The following is a 15,169-nucleotide window of genomic DNA, read 5'->3' as shown; positions in this document are numbered from 1 at the left end:
CCGGCTAGGCTCCGGCCAACCAGGTTTCCTTTTCGAGCCAACTCTGCCCCTGTTCATGCTGATATCGCTGCCCCTGGCCTCGGCTCATCGAAGAGCGGCCAAGGGGTCCCTTTAACTAAGCTAGAGAAGCCTCAGACAACAAGGCCGACCGAGTCGAGGGACTCCTACGCCTCCGAGATACGGATACCTCACTCGTCACCTTGACACGGGGCGACTCACGCTTGGTGAAGCGGTTCAGACAACCAACAGGCGAGTCTTGGTGCTCGAAAATGAAAAAAAAACACAGCTCCGTGCCAAAATTACATACATGTTCAGGCCTCGACAGCCACAATGAACAAAAACACTGGCATTCAAAGTGCCATTACAAACGGAACTCCGGTTCCCCCTCCGCAGGTACGAACAACCCCACTCGATGGGGGAGGGCCTGCGGAGCAACAGAAGACCGACGAACGGCGCGCCGTCGCCCGCTCCAGCAGCAGCGACGACGACGACTTCTGCTCCGGGGGGCCGAACAGCGGCAGCACTAACCTCAGGGCAGATGCTGCTGCCAAGAGGCCCCCGCCCATGCCCAAACTCGTGAGGCAAGGACAGGCAGAAGGCCGTAGAGTTGGAGGTCGGTCCGTGGCCGGCCCTGGCTATCTCGTCGGCGGAAGAACCTCTTCCAGCTGTCGTGGCAGACGCCGGCGCCGCGAGCAGCTCCGAAGCCACTCGCGTCCGAGAGCCAGGCACGGTGCAGCTACCGGCGCCACGGACGACGACCGCCCTTCCCTCCGATCACTGAGTGAAGGAGCGGGCCACCGCCCACGCAGGGGCCGACCCCAACTCGGCACACTCCCCTCCCCAGCCCTGGTGATGAAAATCCTTGAGGCTGAGGGAGGGGCAGAGGCCGCAGCCCGGCTCGCTTTCCCCCACCATCAAGCTGGAGGTCACCATCTTGGGTGACCGCCGGTGGAGGGGTGCGGCCGGGCTGCATGATGAAAATCCTTGAAGCCGAACGATGGCTGAAAGGTACCCACTCCCACGGAGTTGCGCTCCTCCGGCGATGAGGTGGAAAGACGGCGGGTATCCCCCATCCGGGGGCTTGGAAGGTGGAAAGACACGATGCATAAGGGAGCGCGAAGACATGGTCGCCTTCCAAGGGGGTCGCCCCCCTTTTAAAGGCGACTATCCCTACTTGCGTCCCCAGCCGTCACGGGCTGAGTCTTCTCCAACACGCTCCAAGGCCCTCCCCTGCGGCGCGGGGGCTGGGTCCCACATGTCATGCAAGCCGGCTCAGAGCAGAAGAAGCCAAACCGCCGTGCGCGGTGTGCACAACCGCCCAGCGGTTACAAGTGACCCTCCACTTTTGCCCAGACCAACGGGCGAAAGGGGCGGGCGGCCATGCAGGCGGCATGCAACCGCGCCAAGTGGGCGCACTTCTCCGACTCCCAACACGCCCAGCAAGGAGGCCCAGGCCCACGTGTCATGCAACCGGCGCGCCGAACGCTTCGTGCATGCAACCGCACCGCCACTTGCGCCACCACCGCGCCTCCTCGATTGCGGAACCAATACCGCGACTCGAGGCGACCCAGTGCACGACCCAGCAGCGCCAGCCTGGCGCGGCGGTCAGTGCGGCCAAAAATGGGCCGGCAGTAATGGAGGTGGCAGGCGGGCGGGAGCAGCGGTCACGTCGTCAGCCAAGCTCACGTCCCATCCGGGGGCAGCGAGAGAACCCTCTCTCACGGCGTAAAGACAACGCGCCCGTGTTCCGTTCCTCGAACGGCTCGCGCACGCGCAACGGCCGCCCCGCCAACCACTCGCCCCATCGCATTAACTCCGCGGCGGGACAGGCGGCGCCTCTGGCAGGAGAAGCAGGCAACACTTCGCCTTCGCCGTAATAACCGCGCCAAAAAAGGTACGCCGCGTCGTTCGATTTCGTATCCTTTTCCTTTTTTCCTCTTTCTCTCTCTTGCAACAGGGACCGGGAAAGGGGGATACCCCGAAAATGATCCTTCCCTGTGAAGGAACCAGGCTCCGAGCCACCCTACTGATCAGAGGTTCGAAGGCTGGCCCCCCGGAAGGGTTCGACAGCCGCCTCAGATCGCGTGGGCCCTACACCCACTACTGGTCAGAGGTTTGAAGGTCGGCCCCTCGGAAGGGTTCCACGGCCGCCTCAGGCTACTCGGGCTCCGCGCCCATTACTGATCAGGGGTTCGAAGGCTGGCCCCCGAAGGGTTCACAGCCGCCTCAAACGCTGAGCGAGGGATGACCATGGGTACGTTCGATACATAACCAAGGCTCGAGCTGCGCTCCCGAGGTACCCTAGGACATTTCCGAGACCAGCGGGAGCGATCTTGTAACGGAATCCCATCAGAGGGAGGCATCGAGCCCTCGGACCCCGTCGCCAGGGGACCGGGTCCGGCAGATCACCCACAGGTACTTTTGGGCGTGCCTCTGGGCCCCTAGCCGACCCCTAACGAACGGGGCACGGACGTCCACTCGGATTACCCGCTTGCAGCTCACCGGAGACACCATGTTCGGCGCCCATCGAGGGCAACATGGCGCTTTCCCCCCCTCCTCCTTGCGGAAAGGCGACGCAGGGGCGTATGAAAAAAGTCGAGTCTGTCCCTGATCGCCCTCTCGCCCTGTGCAGAGGCTCGAGGGCTGCTCTCGCAAACCCGGCTCCGGCCGAACCGTTGACAGCGTCAACATACCAGCCCGAGAACTTGGGACCCGACCGTACACCCGGGCTACGGCCAGCTCGCATGAGGGAACAACCAGACCAGCCGAAGCATTACGCAAGGCATTAAGACCTCGAAGGAGTAAAACCACTCCTCCGAGACCTCGAGGGCTACATGAAAGGGAATTAGGCTTACACCTAGTTCCTAAATAATTTTGGTGGTTGAATTGCCCAACACAAATATTGGACTGACTAGTTTGCTCTAGTGTATAAGTTATACAGGTGCAAAAGGTTCACATCTAGCAAATAAAAAGACCAAGTGTTGGATTCAACAAAGGAGCAATAAGGCAACCGAGGGCACCTCTGGCTGGAGGCACTGGACTGTCCGGTGTGCACCGGACAGTGTCCGGTGCGCCCGTAGACTTCGTTTTCTACCCTTCGCCAGAGGACTTCGACTTCAACCCTTCGCCCTCGGGAATTCGCGGAGGCCGGCGCGCTATAATTCACCGGACTGTCCGGTGTGCACCGGACATGTCCGGTGTGCACCGGACATGTCCGGTGCGCCAACGAACCGCGGCCTCCGGAACTCGTCATCCTCGGGTTTTCACGACAGCCGCTCCGCTATAATTCACCGGACTGTCCGGTGTACACCGGACTGTCCGGTGTGCCAGCGGAGCAACGGCTCTCTGCGGCGCCAACGGCTCCCTGCGCAGCATTAAATGCGCGCGCAGCGCGCGCAGACGTCAGGGCTGCCCATACCGGTGCACCGGACATCAAACAGTGCATGTCCGGTGTGCACCGGACACCCAGGCGGGCCCACAAGTCAGAAGCTCCAACGGCTAGAATCCAACGGCAGTGATGACGTGGCAGGGGCACCGGACTGTCCGGTGTGCACCGGACTGTCCGGTGCGCCATCGAACAGAGGCTGCCAGCAACGGTCACTTTTGGTGGTTGGGGCTATAAATACCCCAACCATCCCACATTCATTGCCATCCAAGTTTTCCACTTCTCAACCACTTACAAGAGCTAGGCATTCAATTCTAGACACATTCAAAGAGATCAAATCCTCTCCAATTCCACACAAAACCCTAGTGACTAGTGAGAGTGATTTGCCGTGTTCATTTGAGCTCTTGCGCTTGGATTGCTTCTTTTCTTTCTCACTTGTTCTTGAGATCACAACTCCATTGTAATCAAGGCAAGAGGCACCAATTGTGTGGTGGCCCTTGCGGGGAAGTTTTGTTCCCGGCTTTGATTTGAGAAGAGAAGCTCACTCGGTCCGAGGGACCGTTTGAGAGAGGGAAGGGTTGAAAGAGACCCGGCCTTTGTGGCCTCCTCAACGGGGAGTAGGTTTGCAAGAACCGAACCTCGGTAAAACAAATCTCCGTGTCTCATTTGCTTATTCGCTTGGGATTTGTTTTGCGCCCTCTCTTGCGGACTCATTTATTATTACTAACGCTAACCCCGGCTTGTAGTTGTGTTTATATTTGTAAATTTCAGTTTCGCCCTATTCACCCCCCCTCTAGGCGACTATCAATTGGTATCAGAGCCCGGTGCTTCATTAGAGCCTAACCGCTCGAAGTGATGTCGGGAGATCACGCCAAGAAGGAGATGGAGACCGGCGAAAAGCCCACTACAAGCTACGGGAGCACTTCATCGGAAGAGTCCCGCACCAAAAGGAGGGAGAAGAAGAAAAGCTCCTCCAACAAAGGGAAGGAGAAGAAATCTTCTTCTCACCACAAAGAGAAGAAGGAAAAATCTTCTTCCCACAAGCCGCATCGGAAAGGCGACAAGCACAAGAGGATGAGGAAGGTGGTCTACTACGAGACCGACACTTCATCAACATCGACCTCCGACTCCGATGCGCCCTCCGTCACTTCTAAGCGCCAAGAGCGCAAGAAGTATAGTAAGATCCCTCTACGCTACCCTCGCATTTCCAAACATACACCTTTACTTTCCGTCCCACTAGGCAAACCACCAACTTTTGATGGTGAAGATTACGCTAGGTGGAGCGATTTAATGCGATTTCATCTAATCTCGCTCCACAAAAGCATATGGGATGTTGTTGAGTTTGGTGCGCAGGTACCATCCGTAGGGGATGAAAACTATGATGAGGATGAGGTGGCCCAAATCGAGCACTTCAACTCTCAAGCCACAACCATACTCCTTGCCTCTCTAAGCAAGGAAGAATACAACAAAGTGCAAGGGTTGAAAAATGCAAAGGAGATTTGGGATGTGCTCAAAACTGCGCACGAGGGAGATGAGCTCACCAAGATCACCAAGCGGGAAACGATCGAGGGGGAGCTCGGTCGGTTCCGGCTTCAAAAAGGGGAGGAGCCACAACACATGTACAACCGGCTCAAGACTTTGGTGAACCAAGTGCGCAACCTCGGGAGCAAGAAGTGGGATGACCACGAAGTGGTAAATGTTATTTTAAGATCTCTTATTTTTCTTAATCCCACTCAAGTTCAATTGATTCGTGGCAATCCTAGATATACTAAAATGACCCCCGAGGAAGTTATCGGGCATTTTGTAAGTTTTGAGTGCATGATAGAAGGCTCGAGGAAAATCAACGAGCTTGGCGACTCATCCGAAGCCCAACCCGTTGCATTCAAGGCAACGGAGGAGAAGAAGGAGGAGGCTACACCAAGTCGACAACCAATCGACGCCTCCAAGCTCGACAATGAGGAAATGGCGCTCGTCATCAAGAGCTTCCGCCAAATCCTCAAGCAAAGGAGGGGGAAGGACTACAAGTCCCGCTCCAAGAAGGTTTGCTACAAGTGTGGTAAGCCCGGTCATTTTATTGCTAAATGTCCTATATCTAGTGACAGTGACCGAGGCGACGACAAGAAGGGGAGAAGAAAGGAGAAGAAAAGGTACTACAAGAAGAAGGGCGGCGATGCCCATGTTTGTCGGGAATGGGATTCCGACGAAAGCTCAAGCGACTCCTCCGACGACGAGGACGCCGCCAACATCGCCGTCACCAAGGGACTCCTCTTCCCCAACGTCGGCCACAGGTGCCTCATGGCAAAGGACGGCAAAAAGAAGAAGGTTAAATCCAACTCCTCCACTAAATATGAATCTTCTAGTGATGATAATGCTAGTGATGAGGAGGATAATTTGCGTTCCCTTTTTGCCAACCTTAACATAGCTCAAAAAGAAAAGTTAAATGAATTAGTTAGTGCTATTCATGAAAAGGATGACCTTTTGGACTCCCAAGAGGATTGTCTAATTAAAGAAAACAAGAAACATGTTAAGGTTAAAAAGGCTTATGCTCTAGAAGTAGAAAAATGTGAAAAATTATCTAGTGAGCTAAGCACTTGCCGTGAGATGATTGACAACCTTAGAAATGAAAATACTAGTTTAAATGCTAAGGTTGATTCTCATGTTTGTAATGTTTCAATTCCCAATCCTAGAGATAATAATGATGATTTGCTTGATAGGATTGAAGAATTAAACATTTCCCTTGCTAGCCTTAGATTAGAGAATGAAAGTTTGATTGCTAAGGCTAAAGATTTTGATGTTTGCAAAGTTACCATTGCCAATCTTAGAGATAAAAATGATATTCTTCATGCTAAGATTGTTGAACTTAATTCTTGCAAACCATCTACATCTATTGTTGAGCATGTATCTATTTGTACTAGATGTAGAAATGTTGATATTGATGCTATTCATGATCATATGGCTTTAATTAAACAACAAAATGATCATATAGCAAAACTAGATGCTAAAATTGCCGAGCATAACTTAGAAAATGAAAAATTTAAATTTGCTAGAAGTATGCTCTATAATGGGAGACGCCCTGGCATCAAGGATGGCATTGGCTTCCAAAGGGGAGACAATGTCAAACTTAATGCCCCTCCTAAAAATTTGTCTAACTTTGTTAAGGGCAAAGCTCCCATGCCTCAGGATAACGAGGGTTACATTTTGTACCCTGCCGGTTATCCTGAGAGCAAAATTAGGAGAATTCACTCTAGGAAGTCTCACTCTGGCCCCAATCATGCTTTCATGTATAAGGGTGAGACATCTAGTTCTAGGCAACCAACCCGTGCCAAGTTGCCTAAGAAGAAAATTCCTAATGCATCAAATGAACATAGCATTTCATTTAAGACTTTTGATGCATCATATGTTTTGACTAACAAATCCGGCAAGGTCGTTGCCAAGATTGTTGGGGGCAAACACAAGGGCTCCAAGACTTGTGTTTGGGTACCCAAAGTTCTTGTTTCTAATGCCAAAGGACCCAAAACCGTTTGGGTACCTAAAGTCAAGAACTAAAATTGTTTTGTAGGTTTATGCATCCGGGGGCTCAAGTTGGATACTCGATAGCGGGTGCACAAACCACATGACAGGGGAGAAAAGGATGTTCTCCTCATATGAGAAAAACCAAGATCCCCAACGAGCTATCACATTCGGGGATGGAAATCAAGGTTTGGTCAAAGGTCTTGGTAAAATTGCTATATCTCCTGACCATTCCATTTCCAATGTTTTTCTTGTTGATTCATTAGATTACAACTTGCTTTCTGTTTCCCAATTATGTCAAATGGGCTACAACTGTCTATTTACTGATATAGGTGTCACTGTCTTTAGAAGAAGTGATGATTCAATAGCATTTAAGGGTGTGTTAGAGGGTCAGCTATACTTAGTGGATTTTAATAGAGCTGAACTCGACACATGCTTAATTGCTAAGACTAACATGGGTTGGCTCTGGCATCGCCGACTAGCCCATGTTGGGATGAAGAATCTTCACAAGCTTCTAAAGGGAGAGCACATTTTAGGATTAACAAATGTTCATTTTGAGAAAGACAGGATCTGTAGCGCATGCCAGGCAGGGAAGCAAGTTGGAGTCCATCATCCACACAAGAACATCATGACGACCGACAGGCCGCTTGAGCTACTCCACATGGATCTATTCGGCCCGATTGCTTACATAAGCATCGGCGGGAGTAAGTATTGTCTTGTTATTGTGGATGATTATTCTCGCTTCACTTGGGTATTCTTTTTACAGGAAAAATCTCAAACCCAAGAGACCTTAAAGGGATTCTTGAGACGAGCTCAAAATGAGTTCGGCTTAAGGATCAAGAAAATAAGAAGCGACAACGGGACGGAGTTCAAGAACTCTCAAATTGAAGGCTTCCTTGAGGAGGAGGGCATCAAGCATGAGTTCTCCTCCCCCTACACGCCACAACAAAATGGTGTAGTGGAGAGGAAGAATCGAACTCTATTGGACATGGCAAGAACCATGCTTGATGAGTACAAGACACCGGACCGGTTTTGGGCCGAAGCGGTCAACACCGCCTGCTACGCCATCAACCGGTTATATCTTCACCGAATCCTCAAGAAGACATCATATGAACTCCTAACCGGTAAAAAGCCCAACATTTCATATTTTAGAGTTTTTGGTAGCAAATGCTTCATTCTTATTAAAAGAGGTAGAAAATCTAAATTTGCTCCTAAAACTGTAGAAGGTTTTTTTCTTGGTTATGACTCAAACACAAGGGCATATAGGGTCTTTAACAAGTCCACTGGACTAGTTGAAGTCTCATGTGACGTTGTGTTTGATGAAACTAACGGCTCTCAAGTAGAGCAAGTTGATCTTGATGAGATAGGTGAAGAACAGGCTCCATGCATCGCGCTAAGGAACATGTCCATCGGGGATGTGTGTCCTAAGGAATCCGAAGAGCCTCCAAGTACACAAGATCAACCATCCTCCTCCATGCAAGCATCTCCACCAACTCAAAATGAGGATGAGGCTCAAAATGATGAAGAGCAAAATCAAGAAGACAAGCCACCTCAAGATGATAGCAATGATCAAGGGGGAGATACAAATGATCAAGAAAAGGAGGATGAGGAAGAACCAAGACCGCCACACCCAAGAGTCCACCAAGCAATCCAACGAGATCACCCCGTCGACACCATCCTCGGCGACATTCATAAGGGGGTAACTACTCGATCTCGGGTTGCTCATTTTTGTGAACATTACTCTTTTGTTTCCTCTATTGAGCCACACAGGGTAGAGGAAGCTCTCCAAGATTCGGATTGGGTGGTGGCGATGCAAGAGGAGCTCAACAATTTCACGAGGAATGAGGTCTGGCATTTAGTTCCACGTCCTAACCAAAATGTTGTAGGAACCAAATGGGTCTTCCGCAACAAGCAAGATGAGCATGGTGTGGTGACAAGGAACAAAGCTCGACTCGTAGCCAAAGGGTATTCACAAGTCGAAGGTTTGGATTTCGGTGAAACCTATGCACCCGTAGCTAGGCTTGAGTCAATTCGCATATTATTGGCCTATGCTACTTACCATGGCTTTAAGCTCTATCAAATGGACGTGAAAAGTGCCTTCCTCAATGGACCGATCAAGGAAGAGGTCTATGTTGAGCAACCTCCCGGCTTTGAAGACAGTGAGTATCCTAATCATGTCTATAGGCTCTCTAAGGCGCTTTATGGGCTCAAGCAAGCCCCAAGAGCATGGTATGAATGCCTTAGAGATTTCCTTATTGCTAATGGCTTCAAAGTCGGCAAGGCCGATCCTACACTCTTTACTAAAACTCTTGAAAATGACTTGTTTGTATGCCAAATTTATGTTGATGATATTATATTTGGGTCTACTAACGAGTCTACATGTGAAGAGTTTAGTAGGATCATGACACAGAAATTCGAGATGTCGATGATGGGGGAGTTGAAGTATTTTCTAGGATTCCAAGTCAAGCAACTCCAAGAGGGCACCTTCATTAGCCAAACAAAGTACACCCAAGACATTCTTGCTAAGTTTGGGATGAAGGATGCCAAGCCCATCAAGACACCCATGGGAACAAATGGGCATCTCGACCTCGACACGGGAGGTAAGTCCGTGGATCAAAAGGTATACCGGTCGATGATTGGTTCATTGCTTTATTTATGTGCATCTCGACCGGACATTATGCTTTCCGTTTGCATGTGTGCAAGATTCCAATCCGACCCTAAGGAATCCCACCTTACGGCCGTAAAACGAATCTTGAGATATTTGGCTTATACCCCTAAGTTTGGGCTTTGGTACCCTCGGGGATCCACATTTGATTTACTTGGTTATTCTGATGCCGATTGGGCGGGGTGTAAGATCAATAGGAAGAGCACATCGGGGACTTGCCAGTTCTTGGGAAGATCCTTGGTGTCATGGGCTTCAAAGAAGCAAAATTCGGTCGCTCTTTCCACCGCCGAAGCTGAGTATATTGCCGCAGGTCACTGTTGCGCGCAATTGCTTTGGATGAGGCAAACCCTGCGGGACTACGGTTACAAATTAACCAAAGTCCCTTTGCTATGTGATAATGAGAGTGCAATTAAAATGGCCGACAATCCCGTCGAGCATAGCCGCACTAAGCACATAGCCATTCGGTATCATTTTCTTAGGGATCACCAACAAAAGGGGGATATCGAGATTTCTTACATTAATACTAAAGATCAATTAGCCGACATCTTTACCAAGCCACTTGATGAACAATCTTTTACCAGACTTAGGCATGAGCTCAATATTCTTGATTCTAGAAATTTCTTTTGCTAAGCTTGCACACATAGCTCATTTGAATACCTTTGATCATATCTCCTTTATATGCTATGACTAATGTGTTTTCAAGTCTATTTCAAACCAAGTCATAGGTATATTGAAAGGGAATTGGAGTCTTCGGCGAAGACAAAGGCTTCCACTCCGTAACTCATGCTTCGCCATCACTCCGAGCAACTCTCTATTCCTTGGGGAGAAATGAGCATCAAAGAAAAGGACTTCATTCTTGGAGGAGAGAGTAAAAGCTCAAAAGCAAAAGGACCGGATTTCGTCTTTGGTATAATCTTAACTCATTTACTTTTGACCAAAGGGGAAGAAATTACTAAGGAGGGCTCTAATGATTCCGTTTTTGGCGATTCATGCCAAAAAGGGGGAGAAATGAGCCCAAAGCAAAAGGACCGCACCACCACCACCAAATTCAAAAACTTAGTGCTTTCCAAAAGTCTTTATCATTTGGTATCCTATTGTGTTCAAAAGGGGGAGAAAGTAGTATTTCAAAACTGGTATATCAAAACCCTCTTGAACACTAAGAGGTGGATCTCTTTTAGGGGGAGTTTTGTTTAGTCAAAGGAAAAGCATTTGAAATAGGGGGAGACAATTTCAAATCTTGAAAATGCTTTGCAAACTCTTATTCATGTACCTTTGACTATTTGCAAAAGATCTTTGAAATGGATTTACAAAAAGAATTTGCAAAAACAAAACATGTGGTGCAAACGTGGTCCAAAATGTTATAAGAAAGAAACATTCCTTGCATATCTTGTAAGTAGTTATATTGGCTCAATTCCAAGTAACCTTTGCACTTACATTATGTAAACTAGTTCAATTATGCACTTCTATATTTGCTTTGGTTTGTGTTGGCATCAATCACCAAAAAGGGGGAGATTGAAAGGGAATTAGGCTTACACCTAGTTCCTAAATAATTTTGGTGGTTGAATTGCCCAACACAAATATTGGACTGACTAGTTTGCTCTAGTGTATAAGTTATACAGGTGCAAAAGGTTCACATCTAGCAAATAAAAAGACCAAGTGTTGGATTCAACAAAGGAGCAATAAGGCAACCGAGGGCACCTCTGGCTGGAGGCACCGGACTGTCCGGTGTGCACCGGACAGTGTCCGGTGCGCCCGTAGACTTCGTTTTCTACCCTTCGCCAGAGGACTTCGACTTCAACCCTTCGCCCTCGGGAATTCGCGGAGGCCGGCGCGCTATAATTCACCGGACTGTCCGGTGTGCACCGGACATGTCCGGTGTGCACCGGACATGTCCGGTGCGCCAACGAACCGCGGCCTCCGGAACTCGTCATCCTCGGGTTTTCACGACAGCCGCTCCGCTATAATTCACCGGACTGTCCGGTGTACACCGGACTGTCCGGTGTGCCAGCGGAGCAACGGCTCTCTGCGGCGCCAACGGCTCCCTGCGCAGCATTAAATGCGCGCGCAGCGCGCGCAGACGTCAGGGCTGCCCATACCGGTGCACCGGACATCAAACAGTGCATGTCCGGTGTGCACCGGACACCCAGGCGGGCCCACAAGTCAGAAGCTCCAACGGCTAGAATCCAACGGCAGTGATGACGTGGCAGGGGCACCGGACTGTCCGGTGTGCACCGGACTGTCCGGTGCGCCATCGAACAGAGGCTGCCAGCAACGGTCACTTTTGGTGGTTGGGGCTATAAATACCCCAACCATCCCACATTCATTGCCATCCAAGTTTTCCACTTCTCAACCACTTACAAGAGCTAGGCATTCAATTCTAGACACATTCAAAGAGATCAAATCCTCTCCAATTCCACACAAAACCCTAGTGACTAGTGAGAGTGATTTGCCGTGTTCATTTGAGCTCTTGCGCTTGGATTGCTTCTTTTCTTTCTCACTTGTTCTTGAGATCACAACTCCATTGTAATCAAGGCAAGAGGCACCAATTGTGTGGTGGCCCTTGCGGGGAAGTTTTGTTCCCGGCTTTGATTTGAGAAGAGAAGCTCACTCGGTCCGAGGGACCGTTTGAGAGAGGGAAGGGTTGAAAGAGACCCGGCCTTTGTGGCCTCCTCAACGGGGAGTAGGTTTGCAAGAACCGAACCTCGGTAAAACAAATCTTCGTGTCTCATTTGCTTATTCGCTTGGGATTTGTTTTGCGCCCTCTCTTGCGGACTCATTTATTATTACTAACGCTAACCCCGGCTTGTAGTTGTGTTTATATTTGTAAATTTCAGTTTCGCCCTATTCACCCCCCCCCCCTCTAGGCGACTATCACTACACCCGGCGGGTGCGCTCGCGCGCACCCACCGGAATAAAATGCAACCGAGAAAGGCTGGTCCCCTTGCAAAAAAGTGCGACGAAAGCCTCCAAGCGAGTGCTAACACTCCCTTCGAGGCTCGGGGGCTACTGTCGGGGACCATAATTAGGGGTACCCTCAAGGCTCCTAATTCTCAGCTGGTAACCCCCATCAGCATAAAGCTGCAAAGGCCTGATGGGTGCGACTAAGTCAGGGATCAGTCCATTCGAGCGACTCGATCACGCCTCGCCCGAGCCTAGCCTCGGACATGGGCAGCCGACCCCGGAGGATTTTCGTCTCGCCCGAGGCCCCCCTCTAACGGCGAATATATTTCCGGCTCGCCCGAGGCCCTGCCTTCGCTAAGAAGCAACCCTGACCAAATCGCCGCACCAACCGACCAAATCGCAGGAGCATTTAATGCAAAGGTGGCCTGACACCTTTATCCTGACGCGCGCGCCCCAGCCGGCAGAGCCGAAGTGACCGCCGTCACTTCGCCGCTCCACTGACCGGCCTGACAGAAGGACAGCACCGCCTGCGCCACTTCAACTGCGGTGCCACTTGACAGAGTGAGACTGACAGGCAGTCAGGCCCGGCCGAAGGTACCATAGGAAGCTCCGCTTCGCCCGACCCAGGGCTCGGACTCGGGCTAAGTCCCGGAAGACGGCGAACTCCGCTCTGCCCGACCCAGGGCTCGGACTCGGGCTAAGTCCCGGAAGACGGCGAACTCCGCTCCGCCCGACCCAGGGCTCGGACTCGGGCTAAGTCCCGGAAGACGACGAACTCCGCTCCGCCCGACCCAGGGCTCGGACTCGGGCTAAGTCCCGGAAGACGGCGTACTCCGCTCCGCCCGACCCAGGGCTCGGACTCGGGCTAAGTTCCGGAAGACGGCGAACTCCGCTCCGCCCGACCCAGGGCTCGGACTCAGGCTCAGCCCCAGAAGACGACGAACTCCGCTTCGCCCGACCCCAGGGCTCGGACTCCGCCCTGGCCTCAGCCGACGGCCTCCGCCTCGCCCGACCCAGGGGCTCGGACTCGACCTCGGCCACGGAAGACAGACCCGACCTCGGCTTCGGAGGAGCTTCCACATCGCCCAACCTAGGGCGCAGGCCAGCCACGTCGATAGGAGGCGCCATCATCGCCCTACCCCGAGCTGACTCGGGCCGCAGGAAACAAGACCGGCGTCCCATCTGGCTCGCTCCGCCAGACAGGCAATGATGACGCCCCCCATACTCTGTGACGACGGCGGCTCTCGGCCCCCTTTCGGAAGCAGGAGGACGTCAGCAAGGATTGAACCGCTCCGACAGCTGTCCCTCCGCCAGGCTCCATCGCTCCTCCGACGGCCACGACATCACACCAGCTGGGTGCCAAAATCTCTCCGGCTGCCACAACGGCATGTACTTAGGGCGCTAGCTCTCCTCCGCTAGACACGTAGCACTCTGCTACACCCCCATTGTACACCTGGATCCCCTCCTTACGCCTATAAAAGGAAGGACCAGGGCCCTCTTAGAGAGGGTTGGCCGCGCGGGGACGAGGACGAGACAGGCGCTCGCCTGGGGCCGCTCGCTCCCTCTCCCGCGTGGACGCTTGTAACCCCCTACTGCAAGCGCACCCGACCTGGGCGCGGGACGAACACGAAGGCCGCGAGATTCCCACCTCTCTCACGCCGGTCTCCGGCCGCCTCGCTCTCCCCCCTTCGCGCTCGCCCTCGCGCTCGACCCATCTAGGCTGGGGCACGCGGCGACATTCACTCGTCGGCCCAGGGACCCCCCGGTCTCGAAACGCCGACAAATGTATTCAAACAAGGCCTAAGGGTCTGTTTGGTTAGGTTGTGACGGTGAAAAAGCTGCTGTGAGTTGTGAGATGTGGAAAAAGTTGTTGTGTGCTGCGAGCTGTTAGAAAAGCTAAAAACCGTTTGGTGGAAACCACTAAAAGTCGTTAAAAGTTTTTGATATATATTTTTACAGTTCCATCCGAAAACCAATAAAAGCAGTTCAAAGCAAGTCTAAGGGTGGTTTCAGTTTTGCACTGCGAGAAAGTTAGCTTTTATAAAAAAACTGCTTTCTAAATCCAGCTCTTTGGTTTGGCTTTTGACTTTTAGGGGACAAAAGTCAAAGTCAAACCAAACACACCTTAAGACAGCCACCAAGATTAATATAAAGTACTTCCATTGTAAGTATGTTATAGCAACAACAGCTGCTTTCCTAGATAGTGTAAGATTCGTTTCGTTCATCATCCAAACATATATTATTAGAATATAAAAATCAGCAGCATCTAACCATTTCTTTTCTGTCAAATACTTTTGTTTAGAACTTTTGCTTGTCTGCCAGGCTTGCGTTTTGCGAGCAGGGTTTCTGTTGACGTTGACTCCATGGAACCATTTCTTATATGCTGCGGCTTCTTGTAACTTTTTGTGTTGACTTTGGAACACGTATCTACTGTTACTGCGAACAACATATTAATTTGTATACCTCTGCTAGGCGCTAGTAAGTATAAACTATCTCTGTTGAATCTATCTAGTATAATTTTTAATTGACACAAATAAGGCGATTTCAATTGATCATCACTGTGGATCACTATTTGTCATTTCAGAGTTGCACAACAATAACAAAATAATCTATAAGCATCATAATCTTTTCATGTGGTTCACCATTTAATTTTACCAACATCGTTATTTGTCACTTACTGTACTATGAAATAATGGTTTATAGAGACA

This window comes from Zea mays, chromosome 7 (assembly GCF_902167145.1).
Source record: "Zea mays cultivar B73 chromosome 7, Zm-B73-REFERENCE-NAM-5.0, whole genome shotgun sequence".
Classification (NCBI taxonomy): domain Eukaryota; kingdom Viridiplantae; phylum Streptophyta; class Magnoliopsida; order Poales; family Poaceae; genus Zea; species Zea mays.
The sequence above is the reverse complement of the archived record's forward strand: the minus strand, read 5'-3'. Positions refer to the sequence as shown.